This window comes from Arvicanthis niloticus, chromosome 27, assembly GCF_011762505.2.
Source record: "Arvicanthis niloticus isolate mArvNil1 chromosome 27, mArvNil1.pat.X, whole genome shotgun sequence".
Classification (NCBI taxonomy): Eukaryota; Metazoa; Chordata; class Mammalia; order Rodentia; family Muridae; genus Arvicanthis; species Arvicanthis niloticus.
In genome coordinates this window covers 14,498,273-14,523,806 of record NC_133435.1, presented here as the reverse complement: position 1 = coordinate 14,523,806, position 25,534 = coordinate 14,498,273, and positions in this window count along the sequence as shown.

The window sequence follows — 25,534 nt, the reverse complement described above, 5'->3', positions numbered from 1 at the left end:
AGCCTTGGTCCAATCTCCAGAGCTGAAAACAAGACAAAAAATTAAAGTATAATAAAATTAAAATATAGAAGTATACAAGCATATCTAAAGTATGTTTAATATATACCCATATAAGCTCATGCACTCAGCAGGAACATACTAGCAAACCAAAGCTAGATAGCATTGTTAAGAAGTCACAAAGGGCTTTTAAAAGGAAAAGTATTGTTAGAGATAAGATATTGCCCATGTAATGATAACATATGTAGTTCAGTGGCAAGGTATGCTTCTTAATTTTAGCACTAAAAATTATAGATTTAAATATATAATGTACTATAATTATACCTCTGCCACTTAGAATTGAGTAAGACTATAGAAATTTGAATAATACTACCAATATGAATAATGAATAGAAATAGAATCCATGTACAGCAACTGGTGAATGTAAATTATCTCACACACGGAGATAACACTTATGGAAACTGACCATGGAACATGTCTTATAAATCAGGACCAAAAAGTTACAACAGATTCTAAACAAATTCTAAACAAATTCTAACATTTCTGAATGAAGTAAAAAGTCACTATGAAAAAAGACGGAGAAGTTACTAAGTACTTGCAATATGAAAATACTATCAAAGGTCAAGAAATACATCAGAAAGAACAGTTTGGGGCTAAACACTAATGGATATAACGGATAGGAGATAGCAACAGGAAAATTTGTTCCTTAAATGGTTCTAATAGGAAAAAATATAAATCAGTGAGCCAAAGGCTCCACAAATAAAATTAGAAAATAGAATAAAAGAAAATAATGCACATTGTAATTTCTGTTCTTTTTCACAATGTTTACTTTTGCCTGTATGGGTATTTTGCCTGTGTACCATGTACTTGTCTGAAGCCTTTGGAGGCCAAAGAGGGTGTCAGAAATCCTGGGACTGGAGTTGCATCTGTAACCAGAAATTAAACCTGGAACCTCTGGAAGAGCAGACAATACTCTTCACCACTGCACATTCTCACTATGTATAATGATTTTAAGTCTACAATGGAAAATATTACCCTACTACTGAGAATAACTATTCAAGCTGGGTAATGCCTGCAAGTAGGACTTCTTGAAGGTGGTCATCCCAGTAAGACAGGGCATGAAGAGCATATCCACAGAGAGAAGGAACACACACAGGAAATGGTAGGGGCAAAAGCCAGAAGCTAGAAAAGTTAGAAACTGAAGTTGGAAGTCAGATATGGTTTGGTTTTTAAACAGCCAAACTTTTATCTTTTGGAAGATAATAGTTTTGAATCCACATGAAAAGCCGTTTCACCAAAGAAAACGATCAAAAGATTCACTAATAGATTGAGATATTTGGTTATGTTAAGATGCTGTAGTTCTGTATATCAAAAGTCACTGACAAAAGAGTGAGGGACAGATCTTAGACTGGGAAGAGACATCGCCAGCAGTTCCACTCAGTCTTCAGTAGCAGGATGGTGGCTCTAAAGCATCCTGTCAATCAAGAAGGGACCAGAAGGGGACGCTCAAACGTGAAAGCAAGAAGTGCAGAACTAGGGAACCAGGACACAAGTGAAAGCTGAGAGGGGCAGGAACTGTTTCTATGCTGGGAACCCTGGAATTGATAGTGGGGTGAGATGGTATTTATAACCGGTGGGAGGGGAAAGTCTTTGTAAGTGTAGAAAGCAGTTTGATAAAAATCAATTAAACTAACAATGTAGATTTCTGATTATCCAACAATTCCTTTTCCTAGATATTTTCTCTGCAAGAATTCTTGCACATGTGGGCAAGTTGGCTTGTAAAAGAAAGCTGATAGCAGCGTTTTGGGTAATTGCAAAAAAAAAAAGGGGGGGGGAGTAAACCTAAACATGCACAAATGGTAGAATAAATTATTAAACTTTGTAGTAGTCACACCATTGGGTGTGTCCCAGAGTTGAAGTCCAGCTACAGCATGGCTAGATAAAAGTAATTGAAAACCCAAACCAGCACCAGATACTGTGCACGACATCATCTTAAACATTTAAAAATACATGAAGCAACACAACATATGACTCAGAGGAACACATACGAATTTAAGGGATCCAAACTCACGAGATCCAGCAGTGTCTATCTCTGTGAGTGGTGGGGAAAAGGACAGTAACTGGGACTGGAGAGACACCTGTGGTCTCCAAGAACATTTGTAAGATTTTCTTTAAGCTAGACAATGGCTGTAGAGATATCAATTACATGACCCTTTGTACCTTCATTTATTTTTGAGACAGAATCTCTCTGTGTAGCGCTGGCTATCCTGGAACTCCATATGTAGACCGGGCTGGCATCGAATCCACAGAGATCTACCTGCCTATGCCTCCCTAACGATGGGTTTATAGGCATGCGCTACCATACCTGGCTGACCCTTTGGACCTATTTGTACATCTAATGTATTTTGCTACCTAATCGTTTGATGATCTCAAACCAGAAGAGGTGTAGGTCAGAAGGCAGTGCTTAAGATTTGGAGGAGATATCCTCCACCGGAGCACTATCTAGAAGGTGGCTGCTGAACCTAAGCTAGCAGCAAAAAGATAGAAAGCGTCCCCCAAAGTATCTGCCCCCCAGAGGAGAGACTCTGCACATAGAACAAATGGAAGAATTCACAGCTGAAGAACTACAGAAAACAGCACTTTCCAAAAAGACTTTGGAAGTAAATCAGCTTGAAAACGGTCAAGAAACAGACATAACAGATTTGATGCTAGAAGATGTAAACAGAGGAGCTAGTGCAAAAAATAAATATAGATCCTAGAAGTAGTAAGGGCTGCTATCATAACTGTAAACTCAGTAGGTCTTATCAAAGATGACCAAGACCCATCAGATGATAAAAGACTACCATTAGATGTCCAGGGACAGGTGCAGCAAACTGGAAGTCCTTATAGCAGGACCAAGGCTCCCTGAACACTGGGCAGTTTCCATCACTGGGTTGTAGCATCACCCCACGTGAAGGAGTCCAGTCTGCCCCTTTTGACAATCTCCTTGACAATTTCAGACATACATAGTCAGTCTCATGATGACGTGATCCAATCCCTAGCAATGAATCTCTTCAAATGTATTTTCCATCGTTTCTAATGCCTCTGAGCAAACCCTGGTTGATGAAGTGAATGAATTAAACCTATATTGTTGTTAGAACAGAGTATCGCATTGAGGTGAGCAGAAACAAAAATGTTCTCTGTGAGCAACACAGCTCAGACACAAAAGGGAATGAAGGGATCCAGAGAATGCCTGTGGCAGGCAGACACACAGTAGTGGAAAGTGATCCCCAAATGAACAAGCCAAGTATGTTGGTCATCTTGAAACTCAAGCATCAATCTATTAATCTATCTATCCATCCATCCACCTACTCATCCATTATCTGTCTGTCTATGTATGTATGTATGTATGTATGTATGTATGTATGTATGTATGTATGTATGTATCTATCTATCTATCATCTATGTATCTATCTATGTATCTATGTATCTATGTATCTGTCTGTCTATCTATCTATCTATCTATCTATCTATCTATCTATCTATCTATCCATCTATCCATCTATCACTTTAAGCTCTTTCAGTGTATGAGATGTGTTGTCTATGTGTTTGGGGGCGGGGACTGTGTGCAGGTATGTGCATTTGGTGATGCACATGTGAGGGTCAGAGGACAACCTCTAGTGTTGGTCCTCACATTCACCTTGTTTTGAGAGAGGATCTCCCGTTTGCTGCCGTCTGTGCCAAGGCAGCTGGCTCCTGAGATTCTCCTGTTGCCATTTCTCACCTTGCCATTGAAGCATGGGAATTACAAACGCACACTTCAGTGTCTGGCTGTATGTGTTCTGAAGAACCAAACTCAGGTTCTCAGGCTTGACAAGTACTTTACCTCCTGAGCCTTGGCACAAACCTGATGTTTGATTTTCTCTTAAGGATTTACTCTGAATATGATACAGAAATATTTGAACTTGAGGCTTAAAGGAATGGCTGTGAGAACTCTTCTTATAGGAGAAAACATGCCTCTTGTCTATTTTGATATCTGCCATGGCTTCAACTGACAAACAGGAGACTGGACTGTTCTTACAGGTGGTAACCTTTCAACCTATTATCTGAATTTTTCTCAGCAAAATGGTCTCCAAATTTCAGTATTTTGTCCTCAGCGTTCCTATCTAGTAATCCTTAGGTAACATCATAGATTTGGGGAGAGTGACTAAAATTGCAGAAATAGTACCAATGATAAAAATAGCAATAATACCAACAGCAAGTCCTAAATAAAAATTTGATCGCTCCACTTTGAAGCTTCCTGAAAATTGGCTTTGTTTCTCCAAAGTTGTAGCAGTCTTATTTCTCTGTTCTAAAACACAGTGACTTAGAAACACGAGACCATTAAATTACTCTCTGTGGGAAACATTCCAAATGCCTCCCTCATGTTTTGACTGCCCCTTAACAAGTTGGTAATATTTTGCTGCTTTGCTTACTACATACCTATGGAGGAAGGACACTTAGCTAGATCTACAAAGTGACCTCACACAGGCACTTGAATATAAAATCCTGAGGGTGGTTTGCGTTTCCCTTGAAGCATGCCTGTCTTGCAGACATTTTAATTTGTTTTCAATGTATATAGCATCATACCTGCATGTGCATCTGTGCACAGTGTAGGCATTTGGTGCTTGAGGAAGCCAGAAGAGGGCATATGAATTCCTGGGACTAGAGCTGCAGATGGTTGTGAGCTGCCGTGTGCATGGTAGGAATTGATCCTGGGTCCTCTGCAAGAGCTTCTAGTACTCTTAACCAAGTCTTTCCAGCCCCCAACTTGGAGGCATTTTAAAATGGGGCACTTGAAACTCTAGAAGCTCAGACCTTTTGCCCTGGGATCCTGAAGGTCCAGAACCTGAGCTCTATGCTGCCCTGGCTCTGAACAGAATATTTTCTGTGGTGGAGGACACTTCACGCCGACATAGATGAGAGAGCAGCTGAAGTTATGTTCTATTCTGAACTTACTTTCACCGGTCACCTACCTGCTCTTGGTTTCAGTTTGTTCCTTATTCAAAGGGATCAGACCACTTTCCTCTTTGTATAGACTAGACTAGCTCTTTCAGGACTATAATAAGGGTGCAAACCCACTCTGAGTTATGCTAACATCTCAATGAGCACCTGCTGCTTGGCCTTGTGTTTCACTATTTCTTTCATATCCTTCCTCCATTTTGATTTAATTTTTTTATTTCCTTGTGTGATATGGGTCTGTTTAGGTACTTTACCTGTTTTGATTTAATTTTGGTATGTTGTACCTGTCTAGAAAACCATCTGTTTTATCTAGATTTTCCAGTTTTGTTGAGTATAGGCTATTATAGTAGGATCTGATGATATTTTTTTTTTTTTTTAACTTCCTCTGTTTCTGTTGTTATCTCTTCCTTTTCAGTTCTGATTTTGGTTACTGCCTCTGGGCTCTTTAGTTAGTTTGAATAGGGGTTTATCTATTTTGTTGATTCTCTCAAAGAACAAGCTTTTGGTTCTGTTGATTCTTTGTATTGTTCTCTTTATTTCTATTTGATTTCTGCCACGAGTTTGACTGTTTCCTGTCTTCTACTTCTCTAGGGGTGAGTTTGCTTCTGTTTGTTCTAGAGCTCTCAGATGTGCTGTTAAGTTGTTAGTGTAAGATCTCTTCAGTTTCTTTACCAGGGGAATTAGTGCTATGAATTTTCCTCTTAGCACTGCTTTCATTGTGTCACATAAGTTTGGGTATGATGTTTCAAGATTGTCATTAACTTCTAAAGAGTCTTTAGTTTCTTTCTTTATTTCTTCCCTGACCAAGTTATCATTGAGTAGAGAGTTGTTCAGTTTCCATGTGTATGTGGGGTTTCTATTGTTTATGCTGTTATTGAAGACCAGTCTTAGGCTATGGTGATCTGATAGGAAGCATGGGATTATTTCAATCTTCTTGTATTGGTTGAGGCTTGATTTGTGATGGTTGATTTTGTAGAAAGCACCATGAGGTGCTGAGTCCCAAGGCCTGACACTATTACTGAAGCTATGGAGCGCTCACAAAAAGGGACCTGTCATGACTGCTCTCCGGAAGACCCAACAAGCAGCTGAAGGAATCAGATGCAGACATTTGCACCCAACCAATGGACAGAAGCTGCTGACTCCTGTGGTTGAACTAGGGAAAGGCTGAAAGAAGCTGAGGAGGAGGACAACCCTGTAGGAGGACCAGCAGTCTCAATTGATCTGGACCCCTGAGATCTCTCAAACACTGGACCACCAACAAAGCAGCATACACCAGCTGATATGAGGCCCCCAACACATATACAGCAGAGGAATTCTGGGTCTGTGTTCAATCAGAGATGATGCACCTAACCCCCAAGAAACTCGAGGTTCCAGGGAATTTAGAGGTCAGGTGGGGTGAGGGTTGGTAGGTAGGAACAGCCTCGTGGAGATAGGGGGGTGGGTTGGAGGTATGGGATGTGGAAGAGTTGGAGGGTGGATGGGGGGGAATAAAATCTGGAGTGTAAAATAAATAAATAAATAAATATTTTAAATTAAAAATTAATTAAAATACAGTTACATTACTTTCTCCTTCCTTTTATTATCTACTAAAACCCTTCCATGCCCTTCCCTGTCAAATCGATGGCCTCTTTCTTATTATTGTTTTACACACACACACACACACACACACACACACACACACACACACACCATAAATACATAAATACAACCTATGAATTCATTTAGTGTTGCTTCTTTCTATTTGATTCAGGGCTGATCACTTTTTACTAAAGAATCAGTTAGGGATCTCTCCCCCTCTCTCTCTTCATAAGTTGGCTGTAGTTCTTTGGAGTGGATACCCATGAGATTTTTCCCATTCTGCCTTAGCACGTCTGTTGGTGTTTTCATTATTCAAGACTTATTTGGTCAGTCCTATATTGAGACATTATGGATGTACTTCCCTGCCATTTCTAGGAGACACATACTTACAGCAGATTTCCTGGTCCTGTGCCTCTTACAATCTTCCTGCCCCTCTCCTCTGGCATTTCCTGAACCCCAGGTGCTGTGGCTGCTTTGCATGGGTACCTGCTGAGGCTGAGCATCCCAGGATCAGTGGATCTCTGCATTATGAGCAGTTGTGGTTTTCTGTAATTATCTCAGTTTGATGCAAAGAGAGGCTTTTATTAGGAGTGAGAGATGCACTTGCCTGCCTTGATTCTGCATCCTCTGCCTTTTCCCACCATGTCTTCTAGGAAGTGACGCTGAGAGTGGCCAGTAGTCACTTCAAGAATTAGCTTCTGAGAGAGTAATAGTAACACTCGGCTTTTACGGAGTGCTTTATGGCTATTTTTAATTTTAGCATTACATTTATTTAGGGGAGAAACTACTCCTATTACCCCGCTAATGGGACAGAGTATTAAACTGACTCCTAATGGCTTCTCATTATACCAAAGATTAGTGCATCTATGCCTTACGTTTCTTTTAAAGATACATTATATAAAGTTCTGCATTTTATCAGCACAGATCCAGGAAGAAGTTATCACTACATTTGTTTTGTTTCCCTTGGAAACCAAGGCACAGAGGGATCAGAAGTCCAAGGTTAATCAATGGATGTATGTAAGCATAGGGCTTGGTGGCAGATAGTATTATTTGGTCACACAGAGAGCAGGTACAAACCAGCAAAAGAAAGTGGTCTCTCCTTTTTCCTTTCCAAGGACCCCAGAAGAACTGCCTGCCTGCCTCTGTGCCTGTTCTCAATCTGGCTTTGACCTTGCTGATCATTGCTGACTCTGCTCATGCTCCTTCAACTTGATTCATTCTGGCCCCAGTGGGCTCTTCTTGGGGAAAGGCCCATCTGGGCATGTTCAATACATTCCCCTGTCAAGCAGGAGAAAGAGCTGCCCTTGCAGAATGAGGAAACTTCCAAGAGGCCTCTGGGCAGAAGTCAGTTCGTGATTTTGAGATCAGCACCCAGCCTGGACATTGATTAACAAGCTTGTTGCATATTACATCACAAACACTGATACATATATTTTCTTTCTTGTTTATGACAATGGGTTCTTGGGGAAGAGAATTGCTTAAGTCTCGAACTAGCCTTTTATGTATGCACAAGCACTTTACACACATTTATAGAAGTCTGCTCTAGTCTACCCTTCTGTTGCTGTGATAAACTGCTCTGACCAAAGACAACTTCAAGGAGGAAAGGGCTTATTTGGCTTACACCTTCAGGTCACACTCCATCCCTGAGGGAAGTCAGGGCAGGAACCTGGAGACAGGAACCATGGAGGAACGCTGCTTATTGGCTTGCTGACTCCCAGGTTTCCTTTAGGCTATCCTTTTAATACAACCCATGGCCATCTGCCTAGGGATTGTACTGCCCACAGACGAATGGGCTCTTCTACATTAATCAGAAAGACTCCCAACAGTGATCTCACAGCTCAAGGGGCTTTTGCACAGAGAGTTGTGTCCCGCAGTTGGAGGACAGACTAAGTAACATCAGTTCTATAATTAGATAGCCTGCGTGGACATTCCACTACAGTCTACAGAGTCCATGCCCAGGAGCTGCACAGTTGGGTGGCAACCCCTCCCTCAAACCCAAAAAACAAAAAAACTGGAAAAAAAACCATAATATTTTAAGTAAGTTTATAATTTCACATTGGTTGATGACCTGGAAATGCAAGCTAAGTTGTTTTTAGTCAGCGTGGTTCATCGCAGCAACAGAAAAGCAAACTAGAACCACATCTAATCTTCTGGAAGAGAATGCTGATCATGGGTGTGGCTGTACTTGTATGAGGCCAGGGAGCACATAACCATGTCTTTATTTCCTGCTCTGCCTTTTTTAAACTTTAAATTTGCTACTTTTGAATTTATACACAAGGCTGACATAGTAGCATAGCTCTGTCATTTCCTCCTTTCCATCAACCCCTAGCTCTCTCTGTATCTCAGATTCATCATGAACCCAAACCTTATCAGACAAAGCAACACAACCACCCCCCCACACACAAACAAACACACACCAAAACTAAAGTTTCACAGAGCAGAGTCCTTGTTCACTGCTAGATTCCCAGCTCCCATTCTAGGGTGATACTTCGTAGTTATTTCTTGATGGAATCAGTAGTGAATTCTGTCTGGAACAAAGGAGTTTGGTTTCCTAAGAAGTGTGGTGGTGAGCAGTGCATCCTCAGCCAGGGAGGACACTGGGTGAGCATTAGAGAAAAAGAAGGTAAGTCAGTGAGGGATGATGTCATGAAAGTGAGCAGATTGCCCAAGGGTCATGAGAAGTTCCTCCGTGACTGGAGAAAAGGAGAAGAAGGACTTAGGGACAAAATCAACGACAGGTCTTTACTATGGGCTGATTTACACAAAAGAGGAAGCCAAGGAGCAAAGTAGTCAGGAGATACAGCAAAACTTATGCCTAGGAAGCCCCTGTGCCCTTCCTATGTGTGGGAATGGCACTGAACACTCTACATATTATCTCATTTAAATCATTCCATGCCACCCTACTTCCTGATCTAAATTCTTAGAAATGACAGAAAAAATAAGTCATATGCAGAAAAATCAGCAGAGAAATCCAGGTGAACTAGAAAAAAAAATCAAAAGAAATGAAAAAAAAAAAAAAAAAGAATCAATGGGATCCAGACTACTAAGGCTAGGTTGAGTTCTTTGTGAAGGCTGTGTTCCAACACAGTACAGTACCCTGGGAGAGGCCATACCTTGCAGCCCCAAAGGAGAAGGAACCCTAAACAGATGTCAGGGCTGGTGATGGCGGCTGGTCAGTGAGATCAGGTGGGTTGCCATCTGACTGTATGATCTTTTGGCAGGTAGCAGCAGCTAGGATGGACAACAGAGGCTAAGGCATTGGATCTGAGGCAGATAGGACCATGGCAGCAGGCATCCCCTCCCTTACTGATCAGCATCAGGAACATTGTAATTGTGTATCCCACAATCTGGAATTCTAGGCTCAGCAGTACATCTTAACCTTGTTCTTGCCCAGGGTGGGTGTGTGCATAGATAATCTCAACTGTCTGATGAGAGGTATGAGCACAGTGTGGGTCGCCAGATGAACTGCTAACAGGAAATGAGTTCTGAATCCTAACAGTTAGCCAATACATGAGTAGTGTATTCAGGAAGGGCACATGCTATGAAACATTGAAGACAGTTCTGGTACACATGAAGAATGTGACTCAACTGTTAGTGAAAATGAAGAAGGGTGTCCTGAAAGAATTGGTTTGGGTTTTATTATGGTTGTCGTAACAAATCCCATGAACTTTGCATCTTAAAGCGGTAGAGATGAAAATTTTCATGGTTCTGGAGATAACCTTCAAGCTAGCAAAATTCTAGAGGAGACACAAGGAAAGTGTCTTCCCTTGTCCCTTGCACCTTCAGGTAGCTTCCTGACTCTTTCAATGTTTCTTGGTCTGCTGCTTTGTCACTGCAATCTCTTCCTACCTACTGGCAGCTTCTTACAGGGACATTCACTACTGTAATCAGGGCCCACCCCCAACCCAGGATGTCACATCTGAATGAAGCTTATTTCTTGTTCCTTCAAGAAGCTTAGTTCTAAGTAAGGTCACACTCTGGGGTTCCAGGTGGGTTTCAATTTTTAGAGGACACCAACAAATATAGCAAAATGGTCTCACCAATTCTTTCTGTAGATGGTACAACTTACGGCTGTAAGAGCCTTCACCTTCACATAAGAAAAGCAGGTACCTTCCTGTATCCTCTTGGACCTCCTTGAATGGCCACCACCAACCTTTCTCAGGATGACACCGAGATGCCCAAACAGATAACTCTTGTGTTCTCTTCTCCCCCTCCTCCTATTTGTTAATTTCATATTTGTGAGCAAGAGAATGTTGTTCTCTCTCACGTAGTTGGCTTCTGCAGACGATGTACCGCACTCCCGTTTCTATTTTAAAGCTGCGCACGCATCTGTAAGAAGATGGGAGAGTGTTATGTAATACCTACCATTTTTGTCAAGACCTCATCTCACCCCATTGCCTGGTACAGGAGGAAGTTACTGGTGTGAAATTTGCTGCTTTTTTTTTTTCTCTTAAGGTGAAGCGCTTATTTGGATAGATTTCATACCTCACAGTCATAAGCCGGTCCATTTTTAAAGGACTATAGGTACCGTGCTAATGAAAGATGAAAAGCACATCTGTTTCCCTTATAGCATCCCAGTGAGAGTTACCGCAAATATATCTGAGTACTCTACTTCATGTGTTTAGAGGTACTTTAAAGAGGTGCCCAGGAGGGAGGCAGGCAAGCACACTGATCAACAGACATGTCTTAGAGAAAGGACAATGATCATGAATATTTTCCCTCCTAACGGGTTGGGATGTTAAAGCATTAGAGCATTTGGCGCCTGTCATCTGGGCTATTTCAGTTTATAAATGAGAGCTGCAACAGCCCCAGGGGGCTTCAGGAAGGGAAAAATGACTTCAGTAAAATATTTCTTTGTTAGAATCAGAGATATCTGAGAGGTGAGATGAGGTAGTCAGAGAGAGCTGGGGCTAGGATTTGAGCAGAAGCTGCAGGACCAGGCAAAGCCAGGGTCAGGGCCAGGGAGACAATGCAGGGGGCGGGGAGTATATCATGGAGATAAGAGTCTGAGGTGGCTGTAAGATGGGAGCCTGTCTCTGACAGCGTTATCAGCAGGATATAAAGTGCTGTTAAAAGAAAGTTCTATCTAGCACTGAGTGTTATTATCTCAGGGAGGAGGCTGACTGAGGTCTAAAGATGGGGAGTTTGTACCAGGAAGGTCTGGTGTTAGTTATTTGGGCCCTAGTCATGGGAAATTGAAGTTGGAAAGAACTTAAGCCAAGACTGCCAGACTCTGCAGACATTCCAACCTGGGTTTAGGAGGAGAGTAAAGAAAGGTTTTGGAAGTCATGTAAATTATACTGTCTGTTGAAAGGATTGCTGATGCCTTCTGTTCTGGAATGAATGGTTTCCCTCCAAAACCCACATCAGCTGGAACCGTAGCAGGTGTCTCTACAGATGTGGAACTAAGGCCATATGCAGATGCTGAGGTAAGACTATCTGCAGATGTGGAGGTTAGGTCATCTGCAGGTGTAAAGGTAAGGTCATCTGCAGATGTTGAGGAGATTAGGGTAGGCCTTAAAGCCAGTGAGTGGGGTCCTTACAAGAAAGTCATGTGAGACACACTGGGAAGAAGCCCACCTGAAGATAGTCAGAACCTGCAATTATTCTACCACCAACCAAAGAAACCAAAGGTTAGTGGAACCCACTAGAAGCCAGGAAGAGGCATGGAAGGGTCCCTCTCCAGCCTTTATTGAAGCAGTACTGTGGAGAAGTCTGACATCCCTGATAGCTCTAGTTGGTGCTAGTCTTTGTTACTTCTGGTTCTATGTGTCCTACAACTTCAGGACTAGAATCTTGGGAAGAGGGGGCCAGAATAGCTTGCTATTATCTTTCAGTATGCTTTGACACATTGAAAAATAAAAATATGGACTTATATTCTAGAGCCGTGGATTATGTTATTACTTATTTAAGTATCCATCTAGCATGTATTTCTATAGCTTCTGATACAGACCAGACTTTAAGCGGTGCCCAAGGGAGACAAAGATCCTGCTCTAACATTGTGGAGCCACTGACTAGAAGCATGCCCACTGATTAGATTCCCATGAAGGAATGTATTCAGGTGAAAACAGGAGTCTGAAAATCCTAGGGAAGTAAAGAAAAGGCATTCAAAATGATCTCAAGAGAGTAAGGAAGAGTCCTCCAAAGTGACCCCTGCATAGACTCTTGGAGTGAGCTAGGTGGGGGAGAGTACATTAGAGCAAAGAGGCAGAGAACTCAAAGCAGTGGAGACTCACACTGGCCTTTGCACAGACCTACAATGAGCCCATAAGCCTGGCACAAAGAGTGCAAAGAAGAAGGGAGTGGAGCCACATGCAGACTAGTAGATGACTGTAACTCTGGAACGTTAGTCATTTAACTATGCATTGGCTGGGAGAAACCATGACGACCTCGGGCCCGAATGATGTGGCCAGAATTCAAATGAGAAGGGTGGTGTCATGATTATTAATAATAATTAATATTCCACTGTGATGAAGCAGGCCAGTGGGACCAGGAAGGAGTGGCTTATATGGAAGAACTCTTAGGAGGTGAAAGAAATGGCTCAGAGGTTAGGAGTGCTCACCATTCTTGAAGAAGACACAAATTTGATTCCCAGCATCCATGTCAAGTGACCCACAAATACTTACAACTTCACTTCAAGAGAATATGGCTGTTTCTTCTGGTCTCCATGGGTAAATACACTCATGTAGACATACCTACACACACACACACACACACACACACACACACACACACACTTTAAAATAAAATAAATTAATTTTAAAATAAAGAAATGTAGGAAGCCAGCTCCTTTGCCATAAATTAATCTCTCAAGCTTGTATACATTACTTCATTTTCTTTTTTATTTTTCTCACCAATCCAACCCCACCTCTTCATAAGACAGAGTCTTGTTTAGTTCAGATTGCCCTAGAACTCTGTCTGTGCATATCAGCAGGATATAATGTGCTGGTAGAGCAAAGTCCAGAGTGGAGTGTCCTATCTAGTGGAAGCATTATCTGAATGTAAGTGGTAGGAAACTGACTGAGGCCTAGCTTAGCCTTGAACACCTGGTCCTCCTGCCTCTACCTCTGGATTGCTAGAGTCATAGGTATACACCACCATGCCTAGCTAAATGGCTTTATTATATGCATCCTGGGTTGATGGCAATTATATATCAATCCATTTAAGTTGTCAAAGGATTAAACTAGATCCCTAGTATGTCACAATTTCACAACTCCATTTTGAGCTTGTGATTTCCAGTCTTCGGTCAAGCTGTAGTGATAATTGTGAATGGGTATACCTTGCATCTCAAAGACGGGACCTGGGTAGGTCTGTAAATACCAAATAATTCCAAACACTGATTAAGAAATTTAAAATGCGATTCTTTTAAAAGTCCCAGTTTTGAATACTTACATGCTCTTTCTAAAATATATAATTATGTTCCTTATTCACATAATTTTATCCATTTCAAAAAGTGAGCATATAACTGTCACTTTTGTTGCTGGGTACTGGCAGACTCGGCTATACCTAGCAGATGTGTTCCTGAACATTTTACTTGTAGATTGATTTCAAAATGAGTTGAATCATATTCTACTCACACCAGGGAGATGCATTTCAAATAATTCTCTGCTTGTGACTTCTTTGGTAAAATTAATAATCACTCATCCTTTTCCAGAAAGACTCAATATGAACTTACCAAAATTGGACAGTAGTGATCTATGTGAAAATATACTTGTTTGCACGTTTAACACACACAAAAGGTGAATTTGTTACATGTTCAACTTGATTAAGCAATCTCTCTGCTTGTTGCTGGTGGGCCACTCTGTGATACCTTGTCCACTGTAATTTAAGACATTCTCCCACCCAGTGCTTCACATTAACATTGTATTAATCTTTTTTTTAAAATCCTCGCCAGAGATCCAGCCTCAGCACTGACATGAGATCGGTTTACTAGTACAATATGATATCCTGTGAGACAATAAATCATGAGCTTTTTGTGTAGCATCTAGTCAGCATCTAATTGCATTTTGATTTGCGATTTGTTTCTTGATGTGCTACTGGAGTGCTGAGAATTGAACATGGGAAGTTGGGTGAGTCATCTTTGCCTAATTATAACTTGTAATCGCAAAATAGAGCACTACTCTCTGAGTGACCCAGATCAATGTGCAGGCAGGAGAGAGCTTTGGCAGCTTGGATTTACAGTTGTTGCTATTTATGAAGCACCTACTATGTTCTGGCAGCCATATTGGTTGCTTTATTTTTATTTCCCATCTCAGACCTTGCAGATATAATAGCTCATTTTACAAGCAGAGAAGTGCAAGCCTGGGCAATTCTAAGCCACCTGCTCTCAGTTCCCCACATAGGACCTAGTGGATCTGACATATGAAACTTGCACTAGTGTCCTTTGGATTCCAGGCTTACTTAAGCCTCTATCTAACTCACATTGGTATTGAAGTTCTGCCTCACCCAAACCTCTAACTCATCTCGGTATCATGGTTCCTCATATACCCCAGAATGGGGTTATTCTTTTACCTCTGAGGCTCCTTCTGTGTCCTGACACTTTTCAATGCAGCTTCTAGAAGGCCCTGAGCTACTTTTAAACAGCCTGGCATCCCACCACCCCTCCCCATAGTCAATGAACCTGAACCTGAAATCCAAGAATAGCTAAACCTCCACTTGGGTCCCAAGAGCCATTTCACTTACCGAAATACTCACCACACTACCATCCAATTACTATGTAAAACACCTTGGGAGACCATTAATACAAAAGGTTATATATTCTAAAACCCAAATGTCATTTTGTATTAGACATTTTCTTAAGGGCTACTTATCTCAGGATGAATTCCAAGAATGAGTGCTTAATAATTATTTTGCATTTAAACAACCTACTTATGAATTCCAGGGATACACTGTGTCACAGTACGGCTGCAGCAGGATACAGCAATTATTATAAATGCCTGGCGGATTAACTGCTACAGTCTTGCAGGCTGACAGAATGACACATCTGGATCAGATCACTGGTAGGTCATCAGACAAAACCCTCCCTTTGCTTCCACCCCTCACCCAGAAAACGGGGTGACACAGAGCACTTCTTAACCCAGTAAGATATACTCTAAGTCCCACCAGAGCCTAGAATACTGGGTTTGGTACAATCCATGTTTTGGTAGACTGCAATCCCAATACATCTCCTAGTCCTTCACCGTTGGAGTGAAAGAGAGTTGTGACACAGTCTCCTGTAGTCCAGACTGGACTTGAACTTGCTATGTAGCTGAGGATAAACTTGAACTCTCTTGATTCTTCTCCCTCAATCTCCATGCCACACTCAACTCTATTTGTTTGTTTGTATGTTGGTTTATATGCATGTGTATCTCTCTCTCTCTCTCTCTCTCTCTCTCTCTCTGTGTGTGTGTGTGTGTGTGTGTGTGTGTGTGGTATGAAAGCCGGAGGTCAACTTTCCACCTTAGTTTTAAGAGACAAAGGCTCACTAAATCTGGAAACTACCACTTTGGCTCCATGGTCAACAATCCTCAGGAATTTTCCTGTCTCTGCCTCCCCAGAATTGGGACTGCATGTGTATAGTGTCATGTCCAGCTTTCCCCATGGATGCTGGGGATACAACCTCAGGCCCTCATGCTTGGATAGCAAGTGCTTTATCATCTCCCAGTCCTCAAGGGCCAAAAGGCTTTGCATAGACTCCTTGTATATTTGACTAACAAGTCAACTAAGTCATAAAAAATTTGAAGTTGCTTATTTATATTTATACGGTTATTTTTAAGATAACAGGAAATATTGTTTGGATTAAAATGTATGGATCTCTCTCTCTCTCTCTCTCTCTCTCTGTGTGTGTGTGTGTGTGTCTGTCTGTCTGTCTGTCTTAACCTCTCAGAATCTATAACAGCCAAGCCCCACGCAGCTTTAATAAGTAGTCACTTGGTGATGAACACTTAACAGTCTCATTAAATCATAATTTAAATGAATTTTTTTTTTTGGTCCCAAACAAATAAAGCTCTGCTCGGTTCTAATAAGGATCCTTGGAGCAGCTGTTTTGTGCTACAGAATGTGTAATGACCTTATAATTGTATTAGATGTGGCATGGAAATGTTTATGTTTCCCCTCTAGTCTGCAATGTGCTAAATAACAGAAGCCAAAGAACAGAGATTCATTATGAATTCCAAGGGCTTCAAGGGCTGTGTTTCCAGAGCTTGTGGGGGTTGGAGTGCTTAGTGAAATTCCTAAGAACACACTGGGCTGGGCTGCATCAGAGCCAGGCAAGCAAATTGGTTTTCCTTCTCTGAATTCCAAGGTGTCCTGCCCTTCCTTCAAACACCCAAACACCTGCCTGGACTCAGACTTTGGAAAAAGCCTGCTGTCTCTGATCATAGACTCCTGTTGGGAGGGATGCAGAATTCATAAGGCCAAAATTTGCATTGATTTTTCTCTCATGCAGGAGTTGCTGTATCTATGAATTCCCCTTGAGGCTCAGGAAGTGGAGCCCTGTGAATTCTCCCCACTGGCTTCTCTTTAGGTTCAGTCTCTGGGGAGTACCATAGGAATAAAGTCAGGTAAACGTTTGGTTTCCTGGCTCCCTTTCTGGGGAGTTACCTTGGGTCCAATGGCAGACTTCAGTTCCATGACAAGGCCCTGCCCTCCTGGCGTTGTCTGAAGATTCTGGAAAATGCTGACTTCTCTAGTTCCCTGTAATCATCCTCAGGATGATTCTTTAGGGAATATGCTAGAAGGGCTGGCTGCTCCACCACAAACTGAAACAGGAAAGACAATGAACGGCACATCTGTAGTGTTGCCTGTATTTGTGATGGTTTCCAGACTGCTCCCTCCAAGGCCAAGTTCAAGCTTTCTATGTGGTGTCACTCAAGATAGAACTGGGAAGGATTATGCACAGTCTTCTGTGCACAGACCAGTTGGGTTGGCTATGGCCCACTGCTTCTTCTCCACAGCCTGGATGCACATTTGTAAATAGTCTCTCTACTCAACCACCCTGCTCTGTGGTAGAGTGAGATCTGTTACACTGCTTACTTAGTCTGACCTAGCCATCTGTTTCCTTCCAGCTCAATTACCACATCTCTGCCTTCCCCCCACCCTCATGAGATACTGGTCTTTGTGTACTTACAGTGTGTACTTTGTGCAGTGACAGGGAGGGACCTCCAGGACAGCACTGTTCATCCTAGACCAGCTCACACCATGAGAGGCTGTCCCACACATAACAGGAGTGGAAAAACCCTCTGGTCCTACACTTACTATGTAATGATGTTTCTGGTTTCTTTCCAAGGTGTCAGCAATTGAGTTCCTCTATCTCCCATCAAAAGTCTACAAGCACAGTGCGGTGTTGGTTCAGATTATCATCCCATAATACAAGGTTGGATTTCTAAGGAGTCCTTTCCTGCTTGAGTTTGGAATAGCTCTTCTTACCTACTCACTGCCCCAGGGTACTCCTCAATAACCTTCCCCATTGTATCTTTCCTCATGTGACTTGTGGATTCCATGTTAGGGTAGGTGCTCAAGCCTAAGAAATTTTTACATAATGCTGGTCTTCCTTTTCCTTTCATAATCACCAATGTTGTTGTCGTCATCATCATTTTATGTCTTCCAAAGTGAAATTAATGTTTGTAGCTGATTTTTTTCCAATAGGAAAACTTAATGGTTCATCAGAAAGAATAGAATACCCTGGGATAGCATACATGGAGATTTAAAAAACTGCTTATTCATTTCCTTTGGGGTTTATACTACTGTTTTTATTATTATGACTATTGTCGCTGGTTATTGCTCACTATGTGTCAGAAACTGTCCATCTTCCTTGCAAGCTAGTCTCCATCAGGATCTGTTGTGGGAAATATAAAAAAAAAGAGTGGCATAGTTCCCATGCTATACCCTGCTACTCTCCAACCTGGTGGGCTGGCAGGCCATGTGCTGGTAGGCAATGGTCAACTTGTTCTTATCTTGTGGAGACTCTCTGACTCAGAGCTCCAAAATCTCTCCACCCAGCTTGCTAAGTTCCCACTGGCAAGTTGCTACCATGCCAGCCCCATGCTTCAAATCTCCCATGACCTTTAGTGGTTCACATCAGGCAAAACCATGCTTTGCTGCTGGGCCTTTCTCTCTGGAACCCAGTCTAGCCACCACATGAAGGAAACCACCACACAAACTTAGTTCAGAAACAATGGAAACTCAATCTCTGAGTGCAACAACTAAAATCCTAATCTTGTAAGCCATATTAAATTTAAATTCTCCAGTGGCGAATCCTGGTGGATCCACCATTGAAACTGGGAGACTCTAATAGCTACATCTTGTCCTCATGCTATTCCTGTCCGAAAGGGCCCTCATTCTCTCCTGCTTCCTCTCTTCCTCCATCCATTCTGGAAGTCCCACCTCCTCACCATGCGATTCATCCCTTTATTCATTTGGGTGAAAATTCACAAGAAGTCACCTGAGTACTGACTCATTCCTCATTCCAGACAGCCCCTCCTGGGAAAGTGGAGTTACCATCAAAATACAGGCAGCACCAGGGCTATCCACAACAAGAATCTCTGCCAGACAGCAATGGTCACCAGTTTGTATAAAGCCAATTTGTATAAAACTAAGGGGAGTTTAATGTTTAATCAAAGAGTTATTTATTCCTGACCAAGAGACCCAACTAGGAATGGGGCAATGGCCATAATCCACCAGCACTGGTGTTCTCTGAGAACAGAGGTGTGAGCTATGTCATGGAAGGAAGATTGCCCCTCAGGACTGCTGAGGTGACAGATGCTTCCAAGATGAATTTCTCAGTGAGGATGAAGTGTGAGAGGTACTTGGGTGACATAAACACCCTGTCCCCTTTCTTTTCATAATCTGTTGTCTGAGTTCCAAAAGAAGTAAGGGATTCTGAGTGTAGCAGCCATTGAAATGGACCCAAGGTGTTGAAAAAGAGGGACTGGTTCATGCAAAGCAGACATCACTAATGCCAACAGAAAAATACTCATCATCTTTACCACATGGGACAGCTGGACTTAAACTCCAGGGCATCTGGTGACAGAGCTCTATCTTTCCACATCATTTCCCAAGGACTTACAGAAGGGTGAGACATTTCTGCTTCCATTTCCTCCCAATGACTGATCTTTCATATCTTGTCTTTGACTCATAGACATGTTATAGTCATGGAAATAAGAACATGAGTTAACTTTTTGGCACATCACCCAAGAGTCTCATTCTGAGCAGATGACCTCTGTCTTCTGTGATAGATCAGTGAGTGGGTAGCTTCTGATTGTTCATCCTGCTTCTGCTCCTTGGGGCCACAGAAACCAAGGGTAGGTAGTATCCTACCTAGCAACCTCAGTGGGCTAGTTGCTCGAATGAATTTCAACCTACTTCTCTGAGTTTCCCTCTGAGGTTTACTTTCTGCTTCTTGACCACATCTCTTCCTTGATTTATGGTCTTTTGTGCACCTTTCTCAGAGAATGCAATACTCTTAGGAAATTCCTTCTCTCTTTGGATACAGAGAGTCCAAAGAAAGTATGGCTTTGGAGAAGGTTTGGGTCTACAACTCTTCCACCCTAAAGAAAATGCTCTGTGGAGTCTTTCCATGTTGCTGACAGAAAATGTTAACTCCAAATAGATGATCTGTTAAGCCAGCAGGGCCCCGTACATATTTGGATAGCATCACTTTAGCAGACCAAAACTTCCCTAAAATGATAACCAAGGTTGTTCAAAAACAAAAACAACAACAAAACTTCACAACTAGCCTAGCTAGACCTTCCCATTGATGTAATAGTGGCATAGTTACATGAAAGTAACTAATAACTTTCTGATTGGATTTAAGGCCCATTCCACAAGATGAAACCCATACCTGGCACCATTACTGCACTAAAGAACTTGTGGCCATAGACGTCATGGAACTTAGGGGAGAACTTATTACTATTATTATGACAAGTAAATACAGCATTAAACCAACATCTAATGAGTTATTGCTAGGCACATAGGTAAGTGCATTTCTCAATTCTAATCATAGAAGCTTTTTTTTTTGTAGTAGAAGGAAATTAACAACAAGGTATACCATTGGTCAAGGTACAAAGAATGAAAGACCATGGAATGATCAACTCTGAATTGAACATCTATATCACAACCCCTCGCTCCACCCAAGGCTCAAAGAGGATTTGAGAAGAAGGTTTTGAACAATTGTAAGAGCCAGAAGCATTGCATTCTGGCATAGCCTGGGAAGTGTCACAGCACATATAAACTCACAGCAATTATGACAGCATACACAAGCTCAAGTCAGAAAAAAAGGACACCCAGCATCAAGAGGGGAGGTGGACATAAAATCTTAACCCCATCTAAGGAGATATTGGCAATTGATAGCTTATGGGAGAGGGAGAATTAGTTCTCCTTAAAGGTTCCCTCACAGGTTAACTACCATGTAGGGGGATGGTATGGTGCTGCTTGTATACAAGTGCTAAGTTCTATATCCCAAGATCTGGTTGCTCCAAGACAAGTGAATCCTCATGTAACCAGTTATTGTTATATATAAACCTTGCACCAAGTTATTCCTGATTGGTTATGAAAGATGGTTACAGCCTGTAGCTGGGCAGAAGAGAGGTAGTCGAGGCTTCAGGTCCCAGATTTGGGGTCTCAGGCAGGGACCAGGAAGGAGAGAGAGGAGAAAGAAGTCATGATGGGGTAGGTGAATCATGAGTGAATGGCCATGAGGGCTGGCTTGTTGGAGTAAGAACAGCCCAGGTGGAACACGGCAAGTGATACCTTAACAGGAGAGCAGACAAGATAGCATAGAGGGGTGCTATCTGCCCAGCTCTAGAGCTTTAAGACTTATTATAATTCTAAAAGTTTTTATGTCTTTTATTTGGGAACTATATGGTCTAAGTGGGGTAACCTCTCCCCCCAAGAATAATATTTACCACCACACCAGCACACTTGTAGTGGATGGCCACACACACACACACACACACACACACACACAGAGAGAGAGAGAGAGAGAGAGAGAGAGAGAGAGAGAGAGAGAGAGAGAGAGAGAGAAAATAGAAGTCTAAATTGGATTTGACTTTAAAGAAAAAAAAAGAACGCAAAGTTGGGTGGCTAGGGAAGGAGTAGAGTTGGGTTGAGGATTAAATATGAACAAAATATCCTCAAGGAACTAAAAATTAAAAGGCAGACTTCCTGGAAACATTTCCATCTGTAGCACCACAGCAGCCTCTTGCTGATCACAGAAAGCAGGGCTAACCAGCGACTTTCCTCCGCTTCTGTGTCATTCCTCATTTTCTAAGCCAGGGAGAACAATGAAAATGATCTTTTCTTTTTATTTTATTTTATATTTTATTTACATTTAAGATGCCATCCCCTTTCCCCATTTCCCCTCCCTAGAAAAGCCCTTTCCCATGCCCCCCCTTTCCTTTTTGCTTTTATACAATTTTTTTTAAATGTTAAGAAAATGATCTTTTCTTTATGTCTTGACTTCTAGGAAGTTCTGTGTTATTTACTCAGGAGCCACAGCCATTGCTGTTACTGTCCCTTGCTGCCACCACCACAACAAAGGCATTTGTTTTATGATAATTAAGATAACAATAAGGGATAGCAACAGAAAACCTAAAGTGAGTTACTGAAACTGGCTGTGGCACCAATGGTGGTGGTGGTGGCAGTGGCGGCAACAGTGGAGGTGGCGGTTGTGGTGACAGGAGCAGCGGCAGTGATAGGTAAACATCAAGTGTCTTTCTCTATCACTCTCACTTCCATTTTTGAGTAAACATCTCTCACCAAACAGAGCTCATCTGTTCAGCTAGGCTAGCTAGCCAGCAAGCCCCATGGATCCTACTGTCTCTGCTTCCTCAGTGCTGGGATTACAGGCATGGCTGGTTTCATGTGTGTCCTGGGAATTGAACTCAGATCCTTATGCTTGTCTACTGACCACTTCACTGACTGAGCCCTCTCCCTAGTTCCTCTTTATTCCAAATTAGCAACAGTGATTGTCACTTTTGTGTCTGGTAAGTTAACGCTATACTCATTGCCTCCTTTTAAAGATTTATTTTCATTATGCATGTGTGTCTGGAGGGTGGAAGGAGGGTATGTGCATGGATATGCAACTGTCCCCAAAGGCTAGAAGAGGGCATCAGATTCCCTGGTGCTGAAGTTACAGGTGGCTGTGAGCTGCCCAGCATAAGTTCTGGAAATCAAAATTGGGTCTTCAAGAGCAGTGTGTGCCCTTACCTGCTGAGCCGTCGCTCCAGCCCCCATTTTCTCTTTTTAAGTCTGGCAATAACTTTTTGATGTCTGCTACATTGCTGTTATTGATGCTTTTAAGTGGCATTCAGAGGGATGAACTAATTCAACCCCTGTCACTTACTCTGCAAAGAGTATTACTTCCTGAAGATGACACGAGAGAACTGTTTGCTTTGTAACACTGGTTTGTATCTCACTCCTGTGAGCACTTTGGGCAAATTACTCCACTGAGTCATCCTGCTTCCCTGAGCATTGTTTTCCTCATCTCTAAAGTGGGCCTAAAGCTTGTGCCAACATCATGGGACTCTTCAACGACTACAAATAAGATATTGCAGGAAAACATTCTGAACAGTACCTGCACTTGGTGGGGCCCCAGTTAATGTTTCATTTTTAAATAATATTTAATTTTGTATCATCTTTAGTTTTCTAAAGGGCAGCATTCTCTCTAACACCCTGTTTACGTTTTGGACATTATGACTATATTATGATCAAATTGTAACAAATTGTTTTCCTGATTGTTTTATTTTCCAACTTGTATATGGACTTGTAATCTAGAAGACTCTTGGGTTATACAACATAATTATGAAGCTGCTTTTAGTCACATACATATGCCACCAAGGAATGGTCTGTGTCAGCTCCCAGGGGAGGGGGCTACTGTTCATGCCACCTCAGTCACCATGGCAGCAGCTGCTCCTGAGCCTCCCTGCCAGAGCCCGTTCCTCACTGGAGGACTGTCTAGTTCAGACTGCACAAATGAAGAAAAGGAATTTGGTAGACCCCTTTCCTTTCTGGTCACTCTTTCCTTGACTATAAACAAAAGCTCATTGTGATTTCTGAATGCCACTATCTAACCCAAGACAATGTGGCTCCTCCCAAGGGAAATAGTCTAGACCAGCAGTTTTCAACCTGTGGGTCACAATCCAGTTGTGGGGAGTTGACTGACCCTTTCGCAGGGATTACATATCAAATATCCTGCATATTAAATATTCACATTATAATTCATAACAGTAGCAAAATTACAGTTATAAAGTGGCAATGAAAATAATTTTATGATTGGGGAGCCACCACAACATGAGGAAATGTATTAAAGCATTTCAGCATTAGTAAGGTTGAGAACCGCTAATCTAATGAATCCAAGGTCATAAACACCTGCTGCCACTTTGGGTCTATTCCACACCACTCATTACGCAGTTGTCATTACACAGCTTTATGGGGCAGTGGACAGGGGCATGAAAAAATAGAAATATCTAATCTTCTTTTAGCACTTCTTGTCCTTTGAGGACTTAAGAAGAGGAGACATGGAAGGTAAATGGTAAGGAACTTTGTAGAAGTTGACAGTCGGGGTGGAGAGCAATAGAAAGAAGAATGGAACAGCACACATACAAAGCATTGAGTGAAACATCTTTCACTCTGGCCAATACTGATGTCATCTTGACAGGATCCAGAGTCACCTAGGGGCTCAAACCTCTAGTGACGTGTGGGAGATTCTAGATTGGGTTGATTGAGGCAGGAAAGGCAGGAAGAGCCACCCTGAAGGTGGGTGGCACCATTCTACAGGCTTGGATTCTGGACACAAGATGACCACCTGCCTCGTAACGATTCCACTACATTTTCACCACCATGTGACCTAGAACTATGACCAAAATAAAGTCTTCCTTAAAAAGCTACTTTCCTGACTGTTTGGTTCCAGCAGAGAAAAGTAACTAATGCATGTGACAGCCTTAAAGAAAGTCTTGAAGAAAGAGATATTACTTGTGACTTTTCTATTGCTGTGTTAAAACACCATGACTAAGGCAAGTTACGAAAGGATTTATTTGGACTTATGGTTGCTGAGGGGGTGAGTCCATCGCAGTGAGAAAGAAGCAGGCATGGTGGCAGGAGCAAGAAGTTGGGGTTCACATCTTGAACTGTGATACCAAACAAAGAGAGCAAACTGGGAATGGTGTGAGGCTTTGAAACCTCAAAACCCCAGGGACATAGTTCAAACAATACCACCAGCTAGGACCAAGCAGTCAAATACCCAAGACCGTACTAACATTTCTAATTGAAACAGTCACACCATCTTTTCCTTCTGAAGGAGGATGTGGCTTCCCCCAAGATCTCAGAGATTGCAGGCTAGAATGTTAAGACTTAGATGGAGAATTCAAAAGCATGGAATTGTTCCCTTTATACTGGCAGCTTCTCTAGTAGCTCAGCCCATCATTCAGTTTTCCTGAGTCAAATATGGTACAATGAAAACCTCACAGCCCCACTTTCTTAGGCATAAGTGACAGAAAGCACACAAGTGGCCTGGTGGTGAGACACTGATGGAACCACCTGGTTAAACTTTTGACACGGTGGCCTTAACTTTAAACTGCCTGTCATTCGCTCCACTGGCTTCACATCCTTGGAATCCCATCAGTTCCTCTGAGGTTTGGAACAGTACCTCATTTCAGAACTGTGTGACTAAATTTTATGGCTCTGCAGGTTTTGTTCTCTTGGGCACTACAGGCTGTTGAATGGCATGTTATCTCCCAAGCAATGGGTCACAGGCCCATCAAACCTGAAAGGCCATGCAGGCCCCCCAAGAGGCTCAGTAGAATAAACCAGTGGACCTCAAGCTTCAGTCTGTATTAGAATTATCTGGAAGGCATATAAAAGTGCAGGTGCCAGCCACAACCCTGAAGTTTCTGGTTGAATAGGTGGGGGATAAGAGTGTATATTTCTAGCTAGTGTGTGCTTGTGTGTGCATATATACTCACATGTATGTGTGTGTACATGTTCATGTATATGTGCACTTGTG